Below are 16988 nucleotides of genomic sequence, written 5' to 3'. Positions count from 1 at the left end.
CAAAGGGAGGCAGGTAATCTCAAAAATATTATCACACAATCTTCAAATCAAAGGGTGGCCATTAGATGAATAATGAGTAATTATAATTAACAAATACTACTATTAACTCATGATGATGAACAAACTTGGCTAATAAATGAACATAAATTATTATAAGACAGTTTATGGCTTGATGGGTTAACATATTGAACAAAGAGTGGTATTCTCTTAATATTAGGAAATTAGGCGATTGATAATTTGGTGATATAATGTCAGTGGTAATTTGCCAATGAGTAATAATTTCTAATTTGTCACTGTTTAAAGTTTATAATCATAAAGTCATAATAACTGGAAACCTATTGATATCTATAGCCATCAATAGAAATTGTGAGTTTATAATTGCATCAACTCACTCAAACATTTGTAGGATAAACTCAAATCAATTTCAACATGGGCCTAGTGGTTTTCAAGATATCTATTGTAGACAATCATTCATCTAATTTGAGAAACAATTACCAATATTTCCCTATGCATGCCATTATTAATGATTATAATAAATCAATATTAAAATTTTTAAAATAGGAGATTAGTTACATTGATAATCATGTAGAAGAAATTGTCTAAATAATGTAACTATGCAATTAAATCACTAAGCAAGCACAAATAAGAAAACTCTGTATCCATATAAAAGAATGGATAAATAAACCCATCAAACAACCTCACCCACATCTATGGTATCAACCTTCCCCAAAATGGCCCATTCATTCTTCCATCACCACAAAGAGGAAATCATCTATACATAAAATATATCCATAACAAAACAAACAATATCAAAACTAAAAAAAAAAAAAAAAAAAAAAAAAAAAAAAACTATATCAGAACTAAATCTCCACAAACCATAACAGAACAAATAACCTAAAATAAAATTGGAAACAAAAAATATATAACAGCAAAATGTTCAATCCTATTCTAATAGGATCCCAAAAATATCTTCAAGATTAGTTACATATATAAATGTTTAAATTCTGTTTCTTTACAGTGAATAACCAAAACCATTTTCTTTCGTTGTTGTAATTTCTATAATCTATAATAAGAAATAACAAAAGAAAATATAATTGAAAAGGTTTATTGGCAAAAAAATCAAAACAAAACTGAATGCAATTCAAATACCTTAATATAAACCAATCCAACCAAAACATCCAAAAACTAAGTCATATTTCATACCCAGATCTAAGAAAAAAAAAATTACCAGAACTAAGTGATGCGGCTTATTTCACCATTAGCGAGTAACACAATTATTCCGATTCCGAAATGTAGAATGTGAACAATTGAGGAAGAAATACATTGAAATTGGAACATTCAAAGTTGAGTACTAACACCACCAATAAACAAAAGCAATATATTCATCCAAAAAGCATATGATAAACCCTAGATCCAACCAAAAAATAAAAATAAAAAATAAAAGTAGATCCAAGCGATCTGGAATCTGATCGATTCGAAATTGGTACCTTCTTTGTCCATCTTGACACAATTGGCGTACAGGTTTCTCAATTTTTTGCTCTCTCCATCTTTCGTGCCTTCTTTGTTTAAAGGATCATCTAGGTATGGGTTTGCAAACCGTTTTTGAACTTTTTATATCTTGTCTTTAGTGAAACGATAGTATAGCTTAAAGGGTACTGAACCGGTGTAGTGTTTGGGTTTGAGATAGACGGTGTATTTTGACACTGTAATTCAGTACTCAAATGATACAACAATCGCTTTTGTAACTTTTTTACTGTCAACGTGTCAAAGTTTTAAGTGGGCATTTTTCCTACATGTCACAACCGCCTTAATTGTAGGAAAAGGCATCTGCTATTATATATATATATATATATATATATATATATATATGACAACAGTGGTGATAGCTAAGGACAAACTTAGATCTATCTTGTACTCTAGGAGGAGGTATAGACATGAGTTTTGAAACTTGAACTTCAACCAAAGGTCTTGTGTTCTTATCTATCCTACCTTCATTAGCCTTATACTCTTCATTATGATTCCTCTTAAATTGAGGAATATGTAGGTTTTGTCTTTAGAGTGAAGGCTTTTTTATTACAATTGGCACTTATTACGTTTTCCAATTTAACTTTACATTCAACTAGTTCCTCTCCCAAGTGATTAATCTTGTCCACTTGAGAGGCAGATTGATTTTAAAAAATATCATTCAATTTGTTGGTTTCATCTAATTTTACAATACTTCTTTATTAAGCTTCACCTTATTTAATTTTTCTTGAGATTTCCTTGCAATTTTCTAATATTGACAATCCTTAAGAAGTTTATCACGTGCGATTTGAAGGCCATCTTCACCATTAGAGCCTTCAAAAAACCCAAGTTTCATAGTCAAAAAATAAAATTTGAAAATTTTACTCTATGACAACAAAGTCAAGGATCACACTAGAGAGATTAATTCTACACAAAGTGAAACCTGCTCAAACACTAATTAAAATGACCAATTTAGACCCCTTAGTTTATTTTAAGAAGAATTAGTCAGGTTTGATAAACGATTTATGTAATTTAGTTTGATTAGCAGATTATTACCATGAGCACATCTATATAAAGAATAAATCAATAAAACAAATAAGACAAGTTATTGGTGACGAAATGGAAAACCTATGGACACATGCAAAGGAAAAACCACTATAAGGGTTCATCCTAACCTTAAAGAGGAATTTTGCTATTAGAATTGAAATTTACAACTGAATCATACCCATAGATACTTTTAGACGTGACATCAATAATTGCTCCAAGCCTTTTGGACTCGTCTAATTTGAAATCCTTCTACAAACAACATTCGTGACTCCAAGGACCACCTTAATGAGTTGACCTCTACAAAATCACTGGGATAGTTTTATGGCTTCAAACTGTGTTCACCAATATTCAAAAATACCATCTTCAGATTTACTTCTTAAACTCTGGTACTGTGGTGATATAGAGAGACTAGGTTTTCTCTCTTAGATGCACGACAATAACTCTCTCTCTCTCTCTCATATATATTATGGGCATTGTTTTTTTTTTTTTTTTTTTTTTTTTCCAATTTTTATATATTATTGTAATTATTAATAATTTTGGCAGACATATTTTAAGTTATAATTGTACTATGGTAAATCACAAAAACCTCCCTTGAGGTTTGGGGCCGAGAATGACACTCTTGCTCCAAAACTTTAGGAAAATGATACACCCCGTGCTTGAGGTTTGGAAAAAATCAAAACATTAATCTTTCCATTAATAAAAAATTAACAAAACATTTCAAATTTGAAAAGATTCCATTGATCAAGCCATAACAATGGTTAGTGAAATCCTTTTCTTTTCTTTTCTTTTTTGGGTTGTAATTGTTAAATATCACCATTATTTATCAAAGGGAGTCAATACCGTACCGAAGGCTGAACCGGTTTGATTAGCGGTACGATATATTTCGGATACCGGTCAATACCAGTGTACCGTTTCGAGTTTACCGCTATTTTATATATATATATATATATATATATGTATGTATGTATGTATGTATGTGTGTATGTATGTGTGTATGTGTGTGTGTATATATTATAATAAATATAAAAGTTTACCATAAAACATTTCCTCAATTCAAAATTAATTATTCATGCTTTTAGACTTTAGTATCAATTAAAAAAAAATACACAATATAAAAAATAGAAAGCTTAAAAGTTACCATTGCATACTAAGAAAACAAATAATACTAATAAGTTAATGCAAATAAGTTACCATTCTGCCCTAATAAAAATTCAAAAATTACAAAACTTATAAAAAATAAATAAAAAAACTTTTTTCTATACCGGCCGGTATTGCCTGAAATTGACCTGTATGGCGGTACATGGCCGGTATTTAAACCGATACAAAACGTTGATGTTTCGATATTGGTATACATACCGATATAGCACATACCGACCGGTACTGGTACGGTATTAACTACCTTGTATTTATCACTAAACTTATACAAGAATACTTCCAGTAGGAAAAAGGAAATAAACACTTCCAACAACTCCTCCAAGCAAGTTCATAGATCCAATTATGTACATCTGGAAATTCTATTCTGAAATTTCTAGAGTACCACACACCCTCTTCACCAACTTTTCAAAATATGGAATATTCTTTAAAACTAAAGGGAGTGTTGTGTCATTTTTATTAAGTTTTGGTTTAAACCAAAACTACAGTGGTTTTTATTTTTTGTGAAAAAAATAGATAGTAGCATTAAAATAGCCATGAATAGAAATGCCGCGTTTGATAATGATTGAAGAATTGGAAGACGAAAATGGTAAAATTAAAACTTGCAGAGACCAAAATAACAATTAACCCAAGCTTAATGGGTGTAAAATGAACTTTAGCCTAATTTAAAAAATTGTAAATAAACACTCTTTTGATTATTTGAATGGATAAGATATCGCCAATAAATTGATAGTTACTTAGAAATTAGAACCACTTATTTCCTTGTCATTCAATGTAACTAGCCGTGGTCCCCCACAATGCGCGAATAATACTTTAAGTTGTTATGTGAAAAACTTATATAGAATATCCAAAATATTTTAAAGTAATAACATGAAGTAATGTTGCAATAACATGAAGAGATTTTTGTTAAATTAATAATGTAATACAAAATTAAGGAGATGGAGAATTTAAACTATAGAGAAAAAGTTACATAAATTAGAAATTAGTTATTATGTGGTGTAATATCTTCTCCCAAAAAATAAAGGGTGGTTTAATAAGTTGATTGTTTGTTTAATCATTTATTTTTTTGCTGAAATTTTTAATCATAATTTTTGCTTAAGCCAATGTGGAAGCTTCTACATTGGCTTGGAGTTAGCATAAAAAATTTGTAATTTCATGTAAATGTTTAGTTTAATGTTTTTTTTTTTTTTTTTTGAGAAAAATGTAAATGTTTAGTTGGCTTATAGAAATATCATCTAAACTTTATGATGTCACATTTATGTTATTGAAGTATGATAGTGGTAAGTTAAACACTTATGGCATGTTTGGTAGATTGAAATAGATACTGTAATGTAATAGTTATTCCTATGGTTTAGCTATTCAATAGTTTGGTTATGTTTTTATTACAGGGAATAGTCATTCCTTATGAATAGCTATTCTTTAAAATGAGGAATAACTATTCATCTCTAAAAGGGTTGTAATAGCTATTCCTTAGTAGATGTAATAATTTTTAACATTTATATATTTTCAAATAAATAAACTTTCCATATCCACCTAACAATTATGGAAATAAAAAATCATAAAAAAATAACTCATCTCTCTAAAATTTAAAATATATTATTTTCTAGGAAATATAATTGTATGAATGAGATTTTTCCTAAAATAGATCATAAGTTTTATTCTAATATTACAACTCACAACCAAACTAATGAATATGTTTAATTATTCCATTACAACACATTTTATTCCTGGTAATAAAGATTATCATTCCTGTTGTAATCCACATTTCGTGTACCAAACGTACCCTTAGTGAAAATAATGATATCCTATTAATAGAATTTTATTATAATCCAAATATGTAAAGAGGTTGAGGCATAAAACTAAATGAAAAATTACTCTTACAAAACGTCACATGACAGAATCGCATGGTCTCTCACGCGATGTTTTTTTTTTTTCTTTTATATATATATATAATTAGTGCATACTTATAGATAATTAATGTGTATTTACTTCATTGACACATTCAATGAATTAAAAGTTTTACATAAATGTAAACTTTGATGAGGTGGAAGCCTAAATAAGAGAAATTCAACGAATGTGTCACTTGGCAGAACCTCATGCTCTCTCACATGAGGTCTATGCTTTTATATATATATATTGATAATTAATTAATACAAAATAAAAAGTCAGACTTAAGAGTTAAATATAAATTTAAGACATTGACTCTCAGCCAAAAAATAAATAAATAAAGAAATTGTCCAGTGACAGTGACAAATCGTCCAGCCGGAGGCGGAAAGTTTTGGAAGGCATTGGTAAAGAAATTGTCAGAAAGTGCATAGGTCTCCCATTGGCAGTCAAGGCAATGGGAGGTCTCTTGCGTGGTTGCGTTGATGATGTAAGCAAATGGAAGCAAATTCAAAGTAGTGAGATATGGGAGATAGAGGATCAGAACTCCGGAAATGACAAGCCCAAAATTTTGGCTATTCTGAAATTGAGTTATGACCATACCTTATGGCCTGAAATGTTGTTTTGAATTCTGCTCCTTATTTCCTAAGGCCTACGTTTTCCACAAGGAAAAGTTGGTCAAGCTCTGGATAGGACAAAGATATATACAAGCTCGAGCAGGACAGACTGAGGAGGAGACTGGATTTGCATGTTTTGACGAGCTCTTAATAAGGTCCTTCTTTCAACTTTCACTCATTGATGACTAGCAGATTTTCAACATGCATGATCTTATGCATGACTTGGCTCAATCAGTTTCAAGCAGCAGTTTTTGTCTAGTTAAAGATAACGAGCCATACAGTTTCTCTGAAGAATCTCTTCATGTGAGCTTACTCGGTAAAGATGTGGAGCAGCCTATGTTGAAGATTGTCGAGAAATCTAAGAAGCTGCGGTCACTTGTATTTCCTAGTGACTACTTGAAAAACTTTGGTCAGACCCTTGACAAAGTGTTTCATACATTGAAATACGTACGGACCTTGGATCTTAGTTCAAGTACGATCTTGGAAATGCCTAGCTCAATTAAAGAGTTGAGGTTGTTACGCTACCTCGACCTCTCTAGAACAGAAATCAAAGTTCTCCCCAACTCAATTTGCGAACTCTACAATTTGCAAACGCTGACACTCTTGGGATGCCCTTGGCTTTTTGAATTGCCAGAGGACCTTAGGAAATTGGTTAATCTGAGACGTCTGGAGCTCAGGGATTTGTTCTGGGTCAAGTCCTCCAACTTGCCTCCAAATCTGGGGAACTTAAGCAATCTGCACGATTGCCATGCATTTCGGGCTGGCCACAAGACTGGATACAGAATTGAAGAACTGAAGAACATGGCATACCTTTCAGGAACATTACATATCTCAGAGTTAGAAAATGCAGTTAACGTAGGGGAGGCTAAGTTGAACCAGAAGAAGTACCTTAACAAGTTGGTGTTTGAATGGAGTGACAGGGTAGTCAGCACACATGATGATGCAACTGAAAATAGTGTACTCGAAGACTTAGAACCTCACATAAACCTCAAAGAGCTCCAAATTTGTCACTACAGGGGAACTGAATTTTCAACTTGGATGAGAGAAGGGCAGCTTCAAAATTTGGTCAAAGTTACCTTGAATGATTGCACAAAATGCAAAACCCCACTCTAGGTGAGCTACCCAATCTTGAAGTGCTCTACATTGAAGGTATATGCTGGAGTTGGAGACATGGCCAGAGGTCGATTGCCCTTCCCTCGATTGGCTAAAGTTTAGCAATTGCCACAAGCTAAGGAGCTGCCCAACCTCTTTTTTATGTTGAGAGTCTTGAAGATCAAAAGCTGCAAATCCTTGAAGGCACTTCCAATGGCCCCAAGAATGAGGTTTCTGAAACTTATTGACAATCCTATTCTGGAGGATTGGGGTGAAGATCTTTTGAGTTGGAATGGTACAAATGATCAAGGCCAACCTATTAGTTGGCAGCAAGGGTCTTTGTTTAATTTGTTGGAAATGGAATTACGAAGCTGTCCCAAGATGCAGGCACTGCCAAAACACTTTTGCTCCACAAAAGCTAGAGATCAGTGGGTGTGAGTTATTAGTTGCTCTCCCAAAACCACATTTTGCCCAACGTCTTCAGCATTTAGCACTGGATGCATGTCATGATGGAACATTAGTGAGGGAAATACCAAATACCAGCTCTCTATACTCATTGGTTATCTCTGGCATCTCAAACCTCACCTCACTTCCAAAATGGCCCCAACTCCCTGGCCTTAAGGCATTGTACATTCGTGATTGCAAAGATCTTGTAACTTTGTCCAAGAGAGAAGAAGGGTCACTGCCAACTTTGATATCTCTCACATTTCTATCCATCCGAAACTGTCCAATGCTTGTGAAATTAACTGAGGAACTACCTGCTACGCTGGAGTGTTTAAGTATTGTCTCCTGCCCCCTTCTGCAATCTCTAGGCCCCAAGGAGATACTGAAGAGCCTCCCTTCACTGAAGGACCTTTACAGTGAGGACTGCCCTATGCTCCAATCCTTGCCTGAGGATGGGCTTCCTGTTGAAGTGGGCCATGTGTGGCTTGAATTGCCACAAGCCCACGTCCACTTTAAGTCAGTCCTTTTTTGACCGAATTTCACAAGGAATAGCAATTCCAAAAAGGCAGCCGACCTTGACACATATATATATATATATATATATATATATATATATATATATATTAGGTTTTGACATGCAAAAGATGCAGCCGTGAGAACATAGAGAGAAATCCTAATTAACCTAGTGAGCAGCCGCATGAGAGAAAATAGAGAAAAGAGAGGCAGCCAGTTTCTATTCTTATTTTTTCTGTGAGAGAGTGCTAGGGTGTAATTGGGATTTGGGTTTCTTGAGAGTGTTCTTGTGCACTATTGTATTCTCCCTGATAATAGTGAAATCCCTGCAACTCCGTGGACGTAGGCAAATTGCCGAACCACGTAAATATTGTCTTGTGCGTGTGATTATTTTCTTTGACGTGTGTTTTCTCTATTTGTTTTGTTTCTCACAGGTTGGGATTTTGGTTAAATTCCCTACAACTGGTATCAGAGCCTAGGGTTAGGTTTGAGTGGGAGCAATGACAGAGGAAGCAGGAAAGGCGTCTGGAATAGAAAAGTTTGATGGCACAGACTTCGCGTATTGGAGGATGCAGATTGAGGATTACCTTTATGGGAGGAAATTGCATCAACCGCTTCTAGGGGAAAAACCTGAGGCTATGAAGGCTGAGGAATGGACTCTTCTTGACAGACAGGTACTAGGAGTTATCAGGTTAACTCTGTCTAGGTCTGTTGCACACAATGTTGTAAAGGAGAAGACCACAGCAGATCTGATGAAGGCTTTGTCCGGTATGTATGAAAAGCCGTCAGCAAACAATAAGGTGCACTTGATGAAGAAACTGTTCAATCTGAAGATGGCAGAGAATGCATCAGTAGCACAACATCTGAATGAATTTAACACTATCACAAATCAATTGTCGTCTGTAGAAATTGACTTTGATGATGAGATCCGTGCACTGATCGTTTTGGCTTCTTTGCCAAACAGTTGGGAGGCAATGAGGATGGCAGTAAGCAATTCTACAGGAAAGGAAAAACTCAAGTACAATGATATACGAGATTTAATTCTAGCTGAGGAAATTCGCAGGAGAGATGCAGGTGAAACCTCAGGATCTGGTTCTGCCCTAAACCTTGAGACAAGAGGCAGAGGTAATAACAGAAATTCAAATCGGGGCAGATCAAAATCCAGAAATTCTAATCGGAACAGAAGTAAATCTAGATCAAGCCAACAAGTACAATGCTGGAATTGTGGGAAAACAGGTCACTTTAGGAATCAATGCAAAAGTCCTAAGAAGAAGAATGAAGATGATTCTGCTAATGCTGTAACAGAAGAGGTACAAGATGCATTACTTCTTGCAGTAGACAGTCCACTTGATGATTGGGTTTTGGATTCAGGAGCTTCGTTTCATACCACTCCACACCGAGAAATCATACAGAATTATGTTGCAGGTGATTTTGGTAAGGTGTATTTGGCTGATGGTTCAGCCTTGGATGTTGTGGGTATGGGAGATGTTCGAATATTGTTGCCCAATGGGTCTGTTTGGTTACTGGAGAAGATTCGACATATTCCTGACCTGAGGAGGAATCTGATTTCTGTTGGACAACTTGATGATGAAGGACATGCAATACTATTTGTTGGTAGTACTTGGAAGGTTACAAAGGGAGCTAGGGTATTGGCTCGTGGAAAGAAGACTGGTACTCTGTACATGACCTCAAGTCCAAGAGACACAATTGCAGTTGCTGATGCAAGTATTGATACAAGCCTATGGCACCGCAGACTTGGTCATATGAGTGAGAAAGGGATGAAGATGCTGCTGTCAAAAGGAAAACTACCAGAATTGAAGTCCATTGATTTTGACATGTGTGAAAGTTGCATCTTAGGAAAGCAGAAAAAGGTGAGCTTCTTGAAAACTGGCAGGACACCGAAGGCTGGAAAATTGGAGTTAGTACACACTGATTTGTGGGGGCCTTCTCCGGTTGCATCCCTTGGAGGTTCAAGGTACTACATCACTTTTATTGATGACTCAAGTAGAAAGGTATGGGTTTATTTTCTGAAAAATAAATCAGATGTATTTGAAACCTTTAAGAAGTGGAAGGCCATGGTTGAGACAGAAACAGGTTTGAAAGTAAAATGTTTGAGATCAGATAATGGAGGAGAGTACATAGATGGAGGGTTCAGTGAGTATTGTGCTGCACAGGGAATTAGGATGGAGAAGACCATTCCTGGGACACCACAGCAGAATGGTGTGGCTGAGCGCATGAATAGAACTCTCAATGAGCGTGCTAGGAGTATGAGGTTGCATGCTAGACTACCAAAAACTTTTTGGGCTGATGCTGTTAGCACTGCAGCTTACCTGATAAACCGAGGACCTTCAGTTCCCATGGAGTTCAGACTTCCTGAGGAGGTTTGGAGCGGTAAAGAGGTAAAGTTTTCACACTTAAAAGTTTTTGGTTGTATTTCCTATGTTCATATTGATTCTGATGCTCGTAGTAAACTTGATGCAAAGTCTAAAATATGTTTTTTCATTGGCTATGGTGATGAGAAATTTGGCTATAGGTTTTGGGATGAACAAAACAGGAAAATCATCAGAAGTAGAAATGTGATATTTAATGAACAGGTTATGTACAAGGACAGGTCAACTGTAGTGTCAGATGTTACAGAGATAGATCAAAAGAAATCTGAGTTTATCAACTTAGATGAATTGACTGAAGGTACTGTCCAGAAAAGGGGTGAAGAAGATAAGGAGAATGTAAATTCACAGGTAGATCTGAGTACACCTGTAGCTGAAGTCCGCAGATCTTCCAGAAACATTAGACCTCCACAGCGTTATTCACCCACTCTAAATTATCTCCTGTTGACTGATGGTGGTGAGCCAGAGTGTTATGATGAAGCCTTGCAAGATGAAAACTCAAGCAAGTGGGAGTTAGCCATGAAGGATGAGATGGATTCTTTGTTGGGGAATCAAACATGGGAACTAACTGAATTGCCAGTAGGAAAGAAGGCTTTGCACAACAAGTGGGTATACAGAATAAAGATTGAGCATGATGGTAGCAAACGTTACAAGGCCAGATTAGTTATTAAAGGGTTCCAGCAGAAGGAAGGCATTGACTACACAGAGATATTTTCTCCAGTTGTGAAGATGTCAACAATCAGACTAGTATTGGGAATGGTGGCTGCAGAAAACTTACATCTTGAGTAGTTAGATGTGAAGACAGCATTCCTTCATGGTGACTTGGAGGAAGACCTTTACATGATTCAGCCAGAAGGGTTCATTGCTCAAGGACAAGAGAATTTAGTTTGCAAACTGAGAAAGAGCTTGTATGGCCTAAAACAAGCTCCTAGACAGTGGTACAAGAAATTTGACAGTTTTATGCACAGAATTGGGTTCAAGAGATGTGAAGCTGATCACTGTTGCTATGTTAAGTTTTTTGACAATTCTTACATCATATTATTGTTATATGTGGATGATATGCTTATTGCAGGGTCTAGCATTGAGGAGATTAATAATCTGAAGAAGCAATTGTCCAAACAGTTTGCAATGAAGGATTTGGGAGCTGCAAAGCAAATCCTTGGTATGAGAATCATTAGAGACAAAGCTAATGGTACATTGAAACTTTCACAGTCAGAGTATGTGAAGAAAGTTCTCAGCAGGTTCAACATGAATGAAGCTAAACCAGTGAGCACACCCTTGGGTAGTCATTTCAAACTAAGCAAAGAACAATCACCGAAGACAGAAGAAGAAAGGGACCACATGAGCAAGGTGCCCTATGCCTCAGCTATTGGCAGCTTGATGTATGCTATGGTGTGTACAAGGCCAGACATTTCACATGCAGTGGGAGTTGTGAGCAGATTCATGAGTAGGCCTGGAAAGCAGCATTGGGAGGCAGTCAAGTGGATTCTGAGATATCTGAAGGATTCATCAGATACATGTCTTTGCTTCACAGGTGCAAGTTTGAAACTGCAGGGTTATGTAGATGCTGATTTTGCTGGTGATATTGATAGTAGAAAGAGTACTACTGGGTTTGTTTTTACTCTGGGTGGTACAGCTATATCATGGGCTTCAAATCTACAGAAGATTGTTACTTTGTCTACTACAGAAGCTGAGTATGTTGCAGCAACTGAAGCTGGAAAGGAGATGATTTGGCTACATGGTTTCTTAGATGAATTGGGTAAGAAGCAGAAGATGGGCATTCTACACAGTGACAGTCAGAGTGCAATCTTTCTTGCCAAAAATTCAGCTTTTCATTCAAAGTCGAAGCACATACAAACAAAATACCACTTTATCCGTTACCTTGTTGAAGATAAACTGGTAATGCTTGAGAAGATTTGTGGATCTAAGAACCCGGCAGACATGTTGACTAAGGGTGTCACTATTGAGAAGTTGAAGCTGTGCGCAGCTTCAATTGGTCTTCTAGCTTGAGGACAGGAGGATGAGTTGCAGGGATGAGGGATTGTGTTATGGAGGATTGTGGCTGATGTTTGCAGCTTGTGAGCCCTTAAGGGCTAAGGTGGAGCTGATGGAGGAGTTTGCTTGTGTAGCTTGATCAATTCAAGCCAAGGTGGAGATTTGTTGAAGTGGGCCATGTGTGGCTTGAATTGCCACAAGCCCACGTCCACTTTAAGTCAGTCCTTTTTTGACCGAATTTCACAAGGAATAGCAATTCCAAAAAGGCAGCCGACCTTGACATATATATATATATATATATATATATATATTAGGTTTTGACATGCAAAAGATGCAGCCGTGAGAACATAGAGAGAAATCCTAATTAACCTAGTGAGCAGCCGCATGAGAGAAAATAGAGAAAAGAGAGGCAGCCAGTTTCTATTCTTATTTTTTCTGTGAGAGAGTGCTAGGGTGTAATTGGGATTTGGGTTTCTTGAGAGTGTTCTTGTGCACTATTGTATTCTCCCTGATAATAGTGAAATCCCTGCAACTCCGTGGACGTAGGCAAATTGCCGAACCACGTAAATATTGTCTTGTGCGTGTGATTATTTTCTTTGACGTGTGTTTTCTCTATTTGTTTTGTTTCTCACAGGTTGGGATTTTGGTTAAATTCCCTACACTTCCCAGTTCTCTTCAACATTTGCAAATACAAGGATGCAAGCTGTTGACAGAGCGATGCCAAAAGGAGGATGGAGAAGGTCCAGATTGGCCAGACCTGGAGATTGATTTCCCTATAGTTTCTTCAACATTAGCTTTGCCCAAGAAGAAATGGTATCGTAGTTTTCTGCGCTTTGGAGGTTAGTATTTCATATAATGTATATCGGGACAAAAGTTTGTTAAAGTCCTCAATTAAATTCAAACACACAGAATTTAACTTTCCTTTGAGAAATATAACACTAATTTGTATTGAAACGGTCAATGCAACCATATGTTTGAATCTAATTAAGCAACCAATGGTACTACACCTATTCAACTATACTTAAATTTTGTCCATTATATTGTTTTACAAATTAATCATATTATAGAATGACAACTATTTAGCACTTAAAACTAGAATATCAACTCTCATAAATTCTAATATGCCAACTAACTATGAAGATTGCTTCGGACCCCAAAGACTTAAAATAAAATATTAATGTTTGTTGGTAGTTGCTACGGAATATTTCACTAAACATGAGATGATGTCATGAACTGTGCTCTCCCCCACATGCAAACAAACTATAGTAAAAATTCTGAGTATTTATGATGGCTTTTTCTATCAGTCTCTCCAGATGTGATCTTGCAGTGCAGTTCAAACAAAAATGCTATTATAGTTATTAATATATTTCATTTGTTCCAGGTAAAGAAATAACTGGTGCCCACCAGGCTAAAAGACAACCAAATTCATCTCTCTTAAAGCAAGGGCACAAAGGTAAAAGGCAAAACTAGCTCTTCTACTTGACCACACCTTGTGTAAGTGTATGAGTTAATCACACCATAATATAATATGCATATGCTCTCTCATCTATTTTATTCTGCCCTTGAAAAGATGGTTTGTTTCACATTGTGTTGTTTGGTGATGTATTAAAACCTTTGAGAAATACACAACTCTTTATTGTACAATTTTTTACACTACAACAAAATTTCTTTGAATGAACAATCTTTAACATGATTCTTTTTTCTAAGAATTTACTTTAATATGTATTATTCATCTTCATGCGAAGAAGTTCTTAATCCCAATGAATAACACAATTGACTGGAGGCCATGTACCATGAAATGAAGGCTACTGTTTAAAAGCTCTCATCCTAATTGTTGGGACAAACCTCACTCCTTAGAGAGAGAGAGAGAGAGAGAGAGAGAATATCACTCTTACATCTAACTACCTCTATTTGACATTGACTTTTTTTTTTGTCTCCTTCTATCACTTTACCTTTTTCCACCCTTTTTCATAAACTGTTTATCTTCTTTTGGAGGAGGTGTTCACTTGAAAAAAAAAAATTAGTATAGGGAAGATGTGATTCTCATTTTGTAAATAATGATATTGGTTGAGTCAGTAATGGTTCACATTTTTTATTGGGACCATTGCCACAGAGGTTTATCAGAGTGATGTTGATGTAGACAAAGCTGTTGACGAGGCACTACATGAACCAAAAGCAGAACAGGAAGAGAGCAGATCCAAACAATCCTCTCCATCAACTCAAAGCAAAACAAGTTCCACAAAGGTTACCATTTTTCTCAATCAGATCATCTTAAAATTTGTTTTGCTTTAACAATCATTTCTCATTGTGTTGTATCTATAATGAAGGATTCTTACAATGAAATCTCCAAACAAGCATCAGGTCACCCACAACTAGAAGAAGAAGAAGAAGAAACTCAATTGGTCCCCAGGTCAGCCTTAACGAAGCATACAGAAGCCCAAGTTGAGAAACACTTAAAAGCATCAACCTCTCATCCTACTACACTTGAAATGTCATCAGTTGCAGTAGCTAGTCCAACATCTGAAACTACTGGATTAAATGCTCAACCAATGGTAAAGCATGAAGAGAGTTCTCCGGAGCCTATTGACAGTGAGGATGATGATATGGAGTCCTTTTACACTTCCTTGGGAGCCAATTCTGAAACTCTTCAGCCTGCATCCAGCAGTGTAACAACAAATGTCCAGTCCAGGCCAGGTCAATCTGACATAGACAAGGCATTGGACCTTGTTAAAAATGTACTAGTAGCTGACTTCTCTTCTGCCTGTCATCCTGGCCATTCCATTTCTTTAAATTCAGCATTAGAATTGTTGTGTGACTTGGATGAAAATGATGGCTTCTCTGATAAAATGAAATCCCTAGTGCTTCAACTCTCAAAGGACTTCAAAGATCTGAAAAGTTGATTCTGCCAAGCCAGTGACACCATCGAAAAGTGCACCAATCTGATCAAGCCTATGGCTGAGATAGCATCTCAACTGGATGAGAATAAAGAAAAGTACTTGAAGCTCAAATCAGTTATTATTGAGGCTGAAGCACAGATACAACACATGCATGACATGCAAACAACAGTTGGAAAGAGTATCTCTGGAGACGAAGGACAAATAAATGAGCTAAAACAAAAAATAGATTCTTTGATGAAACAAAAGGGAAAGGCAAAGCAGGAGAAGAAAACAATCTACGATGATGGAAAGAAGCTGAAGGAAAAGTATGATGTGGCAGCTAATGCAGAGGAGGAGAAGAAGACAGCTCAGTAGATCAAGAGGAAGATTGAAGAAAAGTGGTCACACTACAATAATCAGTTCAAGAGCTTTACATGCAGTGGAGGTTAGTACTTTCTGTTTAACTAATTACTACTATATATTACATCAACTTGCACAAATTCTTGTATGTGAACTACAACTCTTCTGACTATTTATAGAAGCTTTTATTAGTTTCTCTGCAGTGAATTAAAATAAATTTAAAAAGAAACAAAAATTGAGAATGTCTGAGGTCAACATGAAGAATGCTCCAGTAATTTAATAGTGACAACTTTCATTTGTGCAGGAATCAGCATGGATGATATAGGCCAGGCTGAAGAAACAACCAAATTAATTCATTTTGCTTAATGCAACGGTAAAAGGGTAAATGCACATTATCTTCTGTTGTACATAATTTTGTGCTTGTGTGTGTGTGTGAGAGAGAGAGAGAGAGAGAGAGAGAGAGAGAGAGAGATTCATGTTGAAAGGGGGGCTGCTTCAAAAATGTTTGGAGGACTAAATTCAAAAGTGAGGATGCTGGTGCCAACATAACCATCTTCTATGAGCATAAGATGGTGCAGGCTCATCATAGCATATAACACTGAAAGAAGTTGTGCACATCCAACATTACACTATTCATGTGCAATATTAAGCAGCTGCAGCTTAGAAGAGCAGATATTGTTCAAGTTGTTAGTTTGGTATTGTTTTGTGATTGTATTGTTTGCAGCTTGTTTTTATTTGAATAAAATCAAAATCAAAATAAAAACATTGCAAGTTAGCTTGAAATTATCTGTCCTACCTTCATTTTAAAATAAGTTCCACCGGACTTAACCCAATGAAAAACATTAACTAACTATGAATCTAGCACTACCTCTCCTTCAAGATTAACATTGGGTAACTCTATTGGCACACGCCACATGGTGTCCTTGCCCAAAATATTTCTTCAGTTGGAAATGTGGGACAAGGGATGTAAGTGGGTACCATCTGTTAATACCCCCTCTCAATTTGACTCGATGGCAAGACATTTTTACCATGTCTGGTGATGTGTAATGGATTAATAGAGTCCCCAACAAATATAAGGTTTATGGGTATGAATGGCCAACTATATTTTAATTACCAAA

At 35.9% G+C, this 16988-nt stretch overlaps 1 long non-coding RNA gene and 1 pseudogene across 1 annotated transcript; both read left to right on the top strand.

Moving 5' to 3' along the window:
* Positions 1-5776: 5776 nt before the first annotated feature.
* Positions 5777-8271, top strand: LOC126721854 (putative disease resistance protein RGA3; annotated as a pseudogene).
* A 5749-nt stretch (positions 8272-14020) lies between these two features.
* LOC126721674 (uncharacterized) lies at positions 14021-16588 on the top strand. Its single transcript, XR_007653901.1, has 4 exons — positions 14021-14087; positions 14748-14878; positions 14962-15955; positions 16175-16588. It is a non-coding gene; the product is annotated as an uncharacterized LOC126721674 (long non-coding RNA).
* The last annotated feature ends 400 nt before the right edge of the window (positions 16589-16988 follow it).

This window comes from Quercus robur, chromosome 4, assembly GCF_932294415.1.
Source record: "Quercus robur chromosome 4, dhQueRobu3.1, whole genome shotgun sequence".
NCBI classification, from domain to species: domain Eukaryota; kingdom Viridiplantae; phylum Streptophyta; class Magnoliopsida; order Fagales; family Fagaceae; genus Quercus; species Quercus robur.
Note: the sequence above shows the minus strand (reverse complement) of the source record. Positions and strands in the feature narration are given on the sequence as shown.